Raw genomic sequence first — 10,676 nt, 5'->3', positions numbered from 1 at the left:
AAGGTGGAGATGTAGCCTTTATAATCAAGGCATTTTGAAATCGTCCTAAATTTTTAAAACTGCAAGGAATAAGCCACTTTTTCTCTCACTTGAACATATCCCCAAATATATTCTTACGGTGTATGGCTTCCAGAGTATCGAGTAGCCTTCTTTTCTCAGCCTCGAATCTGGGGCGATGGGACAGCACATCTTTTGAGACGTGTGCTATGCTTTCGCATCTAGGATAATCCCAAAACGGTGTCAGTACTCGGGCACGCGGCCCATATGCATTTCCCATGATTATACTCCTAGTTTTTCTTTTACGTTCTATGTCGGTAAGATTATCCGCTTCCTCCAATTTCTCAGGCGCATTTCCCAAGCAAATGAGTCGATAAAACTAGGTGCAAGCAATGATGTCATCTAATGTTGCAAATCCTTTGAGCCATTAGAAGGTAAACCGAATTCATCTTCCTTCAATTCTGTGAGCTTGTTAACGTCTTTACCCATACTCAAGATGCATTTAGTAATATAGATCGCACTACATCGCACACAGTTTAAATAATATCAAGCTAAGGTCCGATCCGCTGACACTGAGCAACATCCGTACAAATGCCGAGGTGACATTTCTTCGCTTTTGACGAGCATATTTCGATGAACCTTACAACTCAAGTCAGCGTCGATCATCACCACCGAAATATTTGAAAGCCGACTTCGATGTCTCCACCAGCTTTTAATGTCTTATAAAGATAAGTACAGAATTCATATTCTGGTACTCAGATAGCCATCATAACCCTTCGAATCAAAGCGGCAAAAAAACTATTGTCGTTGAAAACATTCGCATGGAATGAGTCAGCTGTCCACTGAGGGAACAAATATGACCTAAGAAGTGTTTCAAGTGTCTGGAATGAGGACACTTCGTGAGAAACTCTCTCAGCAGGAGATAGTTTTGTGCTAATAATGCGGAAAAGAAGGTGACATTACCAAGGGTTGCAATGGGAAACCAATTGTCGGCAATACGGAAAAATTCAAGAGAGACATTGAGCAGCAAAAGGAGTAAAACTGGACACTTCAATACATTTTGCAAGGAAGTGGTCCAGGGGGATGGCGTTTGTAAGACGTCATGTCATCAATTAAGGGTAAATGCTTGCTAACCGTTTAAGAAGTTCTTGATGCTATGGAGAAGATTACCGGAAAGAACATCCCAGGCTTAGGTGTCATTTCGACCGCAGCTCTGTTAGTAGGCGTCATGGCAGTACCAAATTGCATGCACAGTAGAAGGAACAGAAGCTAGTGCCAATTCCGAGACCAAATAAGCCTCTGGGCAGCTTCTCGTCCTATAGACCTGTATGACTATTAAACAGCATGCGGAAACTACTTGAACGGGTCATTTACAATAGACTTATGACGCTCTCAGAGAAGGACGGTATTTTCAGAGAAGAAGTCTACCATCAATTCGTTGAATATTGAAATGAACCTTGTGGGGTTAACAAAAACGGCCAATATATCTTGTGTGATGTGAGAAATGCCTTTAATTCCGCAAGATGATGTAAAATAATTGAATATTTGACCAATTCCTACTGGAGAGACACTTGTGTTACGATTTAGATGATGGATCCCAAATGTATCGGACAAGCTGAAATGTTCCACAAGGACCGGTCCACGATCCTTTCTTATGAATAATAATGATTTTGCAGATAACATCGAAGTGACTTTCGTAGCACAACGTATTAGGTAGATAGAGATTCAAGAGAGAAGAGAAACAATGCAGACAAGTTACATTCATGAAAACGCTCACCTCTGTTGACTAAGCAAAAAACTTAGGTAGTTCACAAAACCAAAAGAGGGAATCTTAATTTTAAGTGGGATCAAAACCCATTCGCCGGTTTATATGGATGGCTTCCAAACAGTCCTGATGACTTGAAGCCAAAAACTCCAAACGTGTAAGATGCGGAAACGGCCGCAAACCACGGGTGTTTCTGAATCTTATTGATTGGAATACGTTAGAACGTTAGAATGGGTAGGACGCCCTGGACCTCAAGGCCGGGAGACGTCTGAACAGGCAGGAGGTAGTGTGTCCTAGTTAGTACCATCCGTATTCTCAGCGAGGTCAACAAGACCACCAACTTTTTAGGAAATTGCAGCCCCTAGCCATTAATCGATGACGATTTCTTCCAGACGGAGTTAATACAGAGGAGTAATGAGATTTTGCTGAATATAATATGAAAATAATAATCGACTGTGTATCGATATTTGTCCCAATTCTTAAGAACGGAGCGCAACCCTCATTTCAAACCGAACCATTACATTTATCTAAGCACAACTTTTTAGTTGGCTCGTTTGTCTGTCAACATCGTGTATCTCCTTGTTCTCGACATCGTGTTTATGTAGAATCGTCGTACTAGCGCACTATGTAACCTTTTTTATCTCCCCCCGACCCGGCTCACATCCGCCAACGGCCACATTATGTTATTCTCAGACAAGGCAAACGTTTTATAGCTGGAATACTTGAGATACCAAGTGGAGGAGTTACTCCTGCGAGCACGCTAAATGGGCCCAGAACCATTCAGAATGATCCCTCATGATGATGGTTTGTGGTGATGATGGTGGCAATGGTGGCCAGCCCAAGGCGTCAAGTGCACGACCATGACTTGATATACTTCTACGACACTTGAGAAATTTTCGACCCATGCGTCTGATCCGCTTTATGTTTAATCTTAATCTGCATCTGAATTGAGTAATTGAATTAAATTGAACCGCGCGGACAAGAAGGGAAGTAATGTAGAAAGACATTTTGTTTTTCTGGCACTCAACGTTTTATAAATTGATGATTAATTATCTGACGAATAAATTTGTTTTTTTTTCATGCTCGGTAATCTGAATATTCTAATTGGGTTTGAAATGTCATTGGATCCAGAAAACTACTTATTGATTTTCAAGTTAGAGCGACACATGTGAAGGGAGTCACACCAGTCCTAAGTATTCAATTTTAGATTCTGGCAGGACGTGTACTGAATAGAAAATCATATTACATATTTTATGGGAGAACTCAACGCGTTGGTTGATTAAAATGCTAGTTATTTGTCCATGCAAAGCCATTATGGTAATGGTTTATTTACTTGTAAGTATTTTAAGAGCCGTGCGTATACTTATGTATACTTGATGGGCAGCATGGGAAATACCTTTATTGGTGAACAATATGAAAGCCAAGGACTGAGCTCGAGGAAGACTAAACTCTATTGAACTGTCGTCTAAACCGAAATCTTATTGAAATTGGTCAATATCTTTTAATTTGTTTGTATATCTGGCAGAAGGTGGGAAGCATTGGCAGCACCCCACTTCGTTTACTCAAACTATTTCTCTTCGCCGAGTTCGCCTCACGAACCCGTCTACAGGCATTACATCATAGGGTGAGTGACACGTCAACACCTTCACTCTAATCTAAATATGGCTACCTACCTTTTAATATGCGCCTCACTCTATAAAATTTTTCGTCGATAAAGGTTTCGATACCTCCTATAATGGACTATGACTTCAAGGAGTCCTTGTTCGCATTCAGTAGGAGCAACTCCCAGCACGGGTCCATGATGATGAAAGGTTTTGTGTTTCTCTTATGTCAAAAGCTTTGGGCGCACGTATTTAGATTTAAATGAAGCTAAAAATTCAAAATACGAGTACCAATAGACCTTCCGAAACACTGAAAACGTGCAACTTCGAAACATTTACTCCTTAGTGGGGTATAATGCGTCAACCGCACTTGCACGCCATCGTTCACGGTTACCTGAAATACGCTTCAGCTTCCCCACAATTTCCGGAGATGCCCGCACTCGTTCTCCACTGTTCAAGTGCCCTTGGGACGATCTTGGGAGAATGAATTCCGCTGCATAACATAGACGATCGCCTGGATATTTGAGTAGCAGTGGGGGTCAGTTTCCATGTGCTACTCCCATATAGCAACACAGAAAGAACAGTAACGCAGAACAACCTCAACTTGATGTTGGTGTTGAGATAACTTCATTTCCAGAATGTAAATAAAGCAGCGAAAGCTGATCTAGCGTTGTTAATGCGTTAGGCAATATCTAGATCTGTACCGCCGTCGGCAAACGCCACACTTCCTAGATATACAAATTGATCGACGCTTTCAATGCTCTGCCATTAATGCTGTTGGTTACGATGACGCTTCAGGCTAAGAATTTTGGTTTTGTTGGTGTTTATCTTTAGTTCAACTCCATTTGCCTCTCTTTTCAAAGCGAGAACCACACCCCGGTGAGTGAACTAACAGATACATCAGCGTACTTGAGGTATTTGAGAGAAGATGTGGTAGTCCATTGAATTCGTCCACGTGCTTGGGACAAGGCAGAATGAAAAACAGCACCGATAGTAAGCAGAAATAATATCGGTGATATGCTATAACCCTGGCGGACTCCGCTTCGGACCACAAAATCCAAGGAGATTTTACCTTGTTACAGCACCTGACATTTTGCGACATCATATGTCGCTCTAATAATAGCCATTAGTTTCTCCAGAATGCCCCTCCCGCGTAGCACATTATCGTTTCACTCCTTGTTCACAGTATCGAAAGCTTTCTCAAAATCGATAAGCAGCAGGTGCAGCGAAGATCTAAATCCTGCGCTCTGTTCCAAAATGATCCGTAGGGTGTTGATATCGCCAATGCAGGAGGATGTAAAGTGGAAACCAGCCTTCTCTCTGTCAATCAAGCTTTTAAGATGTTTTTTGGTGCATTCCATAATTATTTTAGCCACTATCTTTGCAATGGCAAGGAGCAGACGGATACCTCCCCAATTATCACACTCAAAACGGGTGACTTTTTTGGGCCCTTAACTATCATTCTTTTCTGCCTTTCTCTGGGAAAGGTCCCGGTTTACTGAGATTTCCGTACTAATGGAAATAACAGGTCAGGAGTATCTGTAGATGCAGCTGCGGGGATAGCGTTGACCCGAGATATTTAAATCGCTCAGTTCTGGGCAGATCACTGCCGCTAACAGTGATTGTGCCTGTTTCATGGGGATAATAAGGGGCGGGGCATAACAAGAACAAAAAGGAGTGGTGAGAGGGCACTTCCTTGATGAAAACCAACAGACACACGAAGTGGTTTGATACACCTGCCACACTTCGAACTTTTCGGATCATGGTAGAGCAATTGAACCCAGCGACGAGTTCTTCTGGCACTAAGTGTTGTCGTAGAGCATACCATATGAGTTCCTGTGGCACACGGTCATATGCTTTCTCCAGATCCAGAAATGCAATGTAAAGAGGGCGATGCTTCTCACAGTGTTTCTCCATGAGCAACGGCGCAGCGTGTATTGCGTTACTGATTCCGCCGTCCTTGACAAATCCGGGTGGATTTACGGTTATTTCAACGATTTCGCGAATACGGTTGTCAAGAATGCGTTCAAAAATCTTCATGGTATGGGAAAGTAATCGGTTCGGACAGTAATTTGAACATTCTGCTGGACTATCTTTCTTTTTTCTTATTGGAACTGTGGTCCTTTCTTGCCAATTAGAGAATTCATTGAGCCACAGTGTTCGGTCCCAGCTCTCCGCTTTCCGGAGCTCAGATGCGATGTCGTCGATTTCATTCGCTTCATTGCCTCCTCGACTTCAGTTGCGCTGACAGGTGGAACTGGTCCAAATATCGGCAATGATTGTGGAAGTGGAGGATGAGCAAATTCTTCAGTTGAACTCTGCTCGAAGTGATTCTTTTAAAATTTGTCATTTGACCAGCGTTTTATCGGCGAGAAACTTGTGGTAGAGGCGTTTCTTTTCACGGACCTTCATTTCAACATCCATCCTTCGTCCAAAGCCAAGTATCTCAATTGATGTACCGCTTATCCGGCTTGGTGACCCCGAGGGTTGCAAAGGCCGCTTTGTGGATCGCATCTTTCATTTGATCCGACATTTAATGGGCGGCGGGCTAGTGCGTTCCTCACGCTGTTTTATCGGTGGCTTAATTCGCAGAACGGCAATCAATGGCCGATGTTGAGGTGCAATGGTCTCATAGGGAACGGCTTTGCAATCAGTGCCAGTGGTAAAATGTTGGCGTCTTATGAGAATATAGTCGATTTGCGTTTTACTGTTCCCACTATAAAATGTAGGAAGATGAAGTCATGGGTGTCCGCAAAATTGATTATACGCTCGCCACCGTCATTGCGCACTCGGAACCCCTTTCCCCCATGGCACCTGTTACCGTTTGCCTTTTCATCCACATGACCATTAAGTTCGTCGGCAATGATGAAATAGTCGTCAGCAAGCACGTGACAAGTCTTTTCATCGAGAAGTTGCCAGAAGGCATCTTCTCGGCATCAGGTCGACTTTTCTATGGTGTGTACGTGGTGAAGAAGTGAATAGTGCGATCAGTTGATATAATGGTCAACTTCATCAGCCAATCATCAAATCATCCAAGTTCTTTAATGGCATCACGGAAACCCTCTGAACCCTCTCTAAAGTTCTCCAACCCTGCGAGAAATTGCAGATGCAAATCGCTCGTTTGCATACGTAAGCGGCCATAAGATGGTGATCCTTTTCAAGACCGATGTCTACACTTCTCTTGTTACGCGCGTTTAGAAGACAGATGCTAATCTACTATTCGTCGCGAAGTGGTCAATCTGATTGCTCGTACGGTGTCCGTTAGTTGAAGCCCAACTGACGTTATGGCAGGCTCTGTACTCGAAAAAGGTACCACCAATGACAAAGCGGTGGAACTATTATGGTCGCCAAAAACATGTTTCTCCATCACATGTCCGAGCAAGCAGTTGTCAAAGCCCACCTTGGCTTTCCAGTGTACAAAAGCGCATCGCTGATACGATAATGAATGTAGACTAGCAATGGAACGGAAAAATCTTGCATATCGGACAATGCTGTACTCTCAAAGAACGTGGGCGCCTCCGGAGGCCTATCATAACCTTATTCGAGGGGAGAAGCGACTTCACAGACGAAAAAGGAGGCCTGGAAGAACCAACAAGTCTGGGAACTCGAAAAGTATAGGGAGCAACCGCATCAGGTGCGCAAGTTTTACCAACGAGTTAGCAGGATGAAACCTTATATATCTTGATGATCGTTCTGCCAATGTAAAAAGGGAAATCTGAGCATATTGGGACGATGAACCGTTCACTCTGCAAAATATTACAGCCGAATTCGTTAAATATGGAGGCGATCAATTACACCAAGCGGTTCATCAACTGATGCTGAAGCTGTGGGACAGCAGATTAATGCCTGATGACTGGCTACGAGGCATTACCTGTCCAATACATAAAAAGGAAGATGACGTTTCTGAATAACATTTATAAGATATTTTCTGCTATTTTACTAGGCTGGATAGCGCCATGCGTCCAGAACATCATCGACCCACGCGAAAGGGGCTTCACTCGAGGCAAATCAGTAACAGCTCAGATTTTCTTAGTGCGACCAATCATGGAAAAACTGTTGGAATATCTTTTCATCAACTTCAAGGCTGCCTATGTGCCAGGGTAAAATTCTACACGACAATAAGAGAATTTGGTATCCCGACTAAATTCATAAGATTGACTAGGCTGACCCTGATTAATGTGCGAGGCCAGATAAAAAAAGCATGATCACTTTCGCGACCATTCAAAATCAACAACAGTCTAAGAAATTAGGATGTCCAGCTCAATACGTTGCGGTGGGCGGGGAACATAATCCGTATGAATGAGGATGATCCACACCGGAAAGTCTATAAGAGGAATATCTATGGTGGAAATGGAAGACGTGGCAGACTCTACCTTAGATGAAGCGAGGGCGTAGGCCAAGACGCCAGACAGCTTTTAGGGATATCAAATTGGTAGACCTCAGCGCAAAACTGGAATATCTGAAGTTCCTTAGGCCTAGACGTGATACCGGTTGTTGCGCCGTTGATGATGATGATTTTAGTGTTGGCATTGCCATCTCTGAGGGTTGTCGTGATACCATTTAAGAAGGCGAGCGATTTGATGACCGACAGATGAAACTTAACATTATATTAGCTGCTCCCGCGATTCACTTCTTTCCCGCATACGCAATACAGTCAAGCCCACCTGTTCCCGAGAAAGATGCCTTTTAGCAAGTTTTAGACACAAAGACTTGTAACGTATCTGCCGATTACTATACCATCATTGCGAGTGGGCAGGGTAAATTGAATGAAAAGGCAGACAGAAGCAAGTGCCATGGGGAAAAAGTTTTGGACTACGCAATGAGGGTGGAGAGTGTATAATATCTTCCTATACTCCTAAATGCAAATCAACTATATCCTTATAAGACGGCCTTCCTTTACCTACTGCAAAACCCTTCCCTAAAAGACCTCAGCATCGGCTCCGGTCTTGTGAATCAAGCCCACTCCCATAAGAATGAGGAAGTACTGACCGCCGCACATTAAATGGAGGCAATTTCGTGAGGTAAAAAAAGAAGGAAGATCGTTACGCTACTCCGGATGGCAAATGAGGTCAGTATCGATTTGTCAAAAGACAACATCGACGCCCACAGGATGTCAAACAAGAACGCTACTTTGCTTATCGACCGAAGAATCACGACGAATAGATGGCGGGAATATTTCGAGCAGATTTCAAAGCAAGAATTAGGCCATCCTCCACTTCTACAAGCATTGTTAACATCTGGGGCAATTCCACCTGCAGCAAGCAATGAATGAATGAAGATTTTTGAACGTATTCTTCACAACCGTATTCTCGAAATTCGACTACCAAAACAACGATGGCTTGATACACTGGATTGTGATTTAAAAGCTCCGCGACTCCGCCCAGATCAGGTCTTTGACCGAGCAAAATGATGCAACAGATCAAGACGAGCTAACTCTGCTTCTGTACGGGATAAAGGCTGGAAAAGACGAGGAAGTCAAAAACAATCCCCTCTTCTCCTCTAGTAATTGTTAAATCTGGAAATGGCATTTCTCCATCGTCTTTAATTCCAGTTACATATATTGTAAATTCCATGACACTTTATTTAGTTTCTCCAGAATCTCATACGAGCACACTTTATTCTTATGGGCAATGATAAAAACGTCATCCACATACCCAATCCAGGTTTTAGGGAACTGGCCTTTGGAATGTAGATCATTTTAAATACTATTCATGAAGAAGGGTAACAGGGTATTTCCCATTGACGTACCTTTAGTTCATTTATAAAATAATACGATCCAAAAAATCGGCTCGACTGTTTTAAGTTGACAAAATTGAAATTCATGTTTACACATATTCACATATTACCGTGATTCATTCCATCCTAGAAAGGAGGAATTTTACGGGATATTATACGATTAAAAATCATATTGAAATGTTGATGCTACATCATAAACTGTTCGACATCGCAGATAATATAATAATAATAATAATAATCGTTGGCGCAACAATCCATATTGGATCAGGGCCTTGAAGTGTGTTAGAGCACTTCATTCAAGACCGTAACGGTACACTAGGAGGCAATGTGGTCAGCATTGCGCTCATCGCAGATAATATTAATAATAATAATGGTTGGCGCAACAATCTAACTGGATCAGAACCTTGAAGTGTAGGTCTTGAATGAAGTGCTCTAACACTTCATTCAAGACCGTAACGGTACAGGATTACAATACCCTATAGGAGGCAATGTGGTCAGCATTGCGCTCGGCCAAGATTATTATCCTGACTTGACTCAGGTACTTATTCACAGCTGAGTCAACTGGTATCCGACGTCAAATTACGATACAAATCCCACTGTCACCAATGAGATTTGATTCGCGGCGTCCCGTACGACAGCCTTGTGTTCTAACTACTCAGGACACGTCATCGGAAATAAAGAGCCTTTAATTGATGTGCCTGATCTCCCCACCACCGAAAGTGTTATGCCTACCAGGAAGCTTTGTTATGGTGCGGTATATGCTACCGAAATCATTTATATTTGCATCAGGATCTTCTTCTCGTATCAACGGAACTTTCTTTTGGGGCGACGGGCCTCATAATCAGAAAATTCAGGGTGGGAGAATCTACAAATTTTCCAACATTTTCAATATGGTTCCCAAGGCCATCTTTTCCCGCCTTTCGCCGAAATAGAAAAAGGAATGTTTCCCAGAAACACACACTATCTTACTTTACTTAGCCTCCAAATTTTCTGTCTGTGCTGCGCTCAAATTGAAGAAAGTGAATATTCTGAGGTCAAAATTTCCTAGCCTTTTTTTGATACTCTTACGTGTTCCTTAACCATCTCCTCTCTTTTCAAACTAGCCTGAAACCTCCTCTGTTAGAAAGAAAAGTTAAGTACTTTTGCCGATTTTCAAACCCTTATGCCGGCTCTACATGTTTGGTGCTTACCGCAAACTCTAGACCTCGACAAAAAATTGACCAAACCAAACATCGCCATTCACACGTTTGCAAGCACGTTATTGTTTTCTAAGCAAGCAAGCAAATTCTCTTTGATTTGTCCAAAAAACCGATACTCGATCGAATCGAATTCAAGCACATGCAAACCTACACAGTCCAAGCCAAATACTCTGTCTTCGCGTTTACGTTTGCGAGGGATTGTTAAGGTTTGGCAAACATGTTTATGCCACATTACATGTACTAAAGCTAGTTTTCCTCGCAAACCTTATCCCAGGATTATCGGAAATCATGGCCTAATCCAATCATTAGTTAAGGGAAACCAGCTTTGAAAAGTAAACAATATTAACAAATTTAAAAGAATGGAAGCCGGGAAGCAAA

Source organism: Hermetia illucens, chromosome 4 (genome assembly GCF_905115235.1).
Source record: "Hermetia illucens chromosome 4, iHerIll2.2.curated.20191125, whole genome shotgun sequence".
Lineage (NCBI taxonomy): Eukaryota > Metazoa > Arthropoda > Insecta > Diptera > Stratiomyidae > Hermetia > Hermetia illucens.
The sequence above is the reverse complement of the archived record's forward strand: the minus strand, read 5'-3'. Positions refer to the sequence as shown.